This window comes from Gavialis gangeticus, unplaced genomic scaffold, assembly GCF_001723915.1.
Source record: "Gavialis gangeticus isolate Ggan-Ray unplaced genomic scaffold, GavGan_comp1, whole genome shotgun sequence".
Lineage (NCBI taxonomy): Eukaryota > Metazoa > Chordata > Crocodylia > Gavialidae > Gavialis > Gavialis gangeticus.
The window spans coordinates 6,121,665-6,122,304 of NW_017729017.1; the positions used below are offsets into that span (position 1 = coordinate 6,121,665).

Here is a 640-nt window from a genome sequence, read left to right on the forward strand (position 1 = left end):
ATGGCATGTGGGGGGCTGCTGAAGGGGTCAGAGGCATAGGGGTGTGAGCAACAGAACAGATGAATCCAGTCTATACCTGCGGGGGTAAGTGCACCCCTCACCACTGTGGCTGCTCCCCCAGGGACTTGCATGCTGGGGACTAGGGCCACCTGCCCCTACAATCCCTCTTGCTTGACCTGGGAATGTGCAAGGAGCTAAGGGATGAGCTGGGCTGAAAGCATGGCTCTGCATCTGCCCACCTTTGACACAGCACACCGCTCAGAGTGGCCAATGCAGGGCTGCTGGGAAATGGGAGGGAGCAGCCACAGGTGCTCATTGCCTACAGGACTTGAGCATGGGCAGGGGAGGAGTGAATGGCACACTTACCTCCTTGTGTCGATCAAGTTTCACTTTCTATGTAACACAGTCCAGAGAATCTCCTACAATCTTTCTGGAACTAACAAGACATTCTCTTCCCTATTCTGCTGGTGATCCCTGTTCACATTTACTTGCTTAGGGCCCCTCTTCCAGAAAAGCTCCCAGTTCTGATTTAATGATTCTAAGTGAAGGAGAATCTGCCACAGCATAGATTCATAGATTGTAAGGCCGGAAGATCCATCAGGTCCAGCCCCCTGTACCAAGCAGGAAAGATAACTGGGGG

At 52.8% G+C, this 640-nt stretch overlaps 1 protein-coding gene across 1 annotated transcript in view; it reads left to right on the forward strand.

Moving 5' to 3' along the window:
- GGT7 (gamma-glutamyltransferase 7) overlaps positions 1 to 640 on the forward strand; it is an 87,413-nt gene that overhangs the window by 40,773 nt on the left and 46,000 nt on the right. The window lies entirely within an intron of this gene.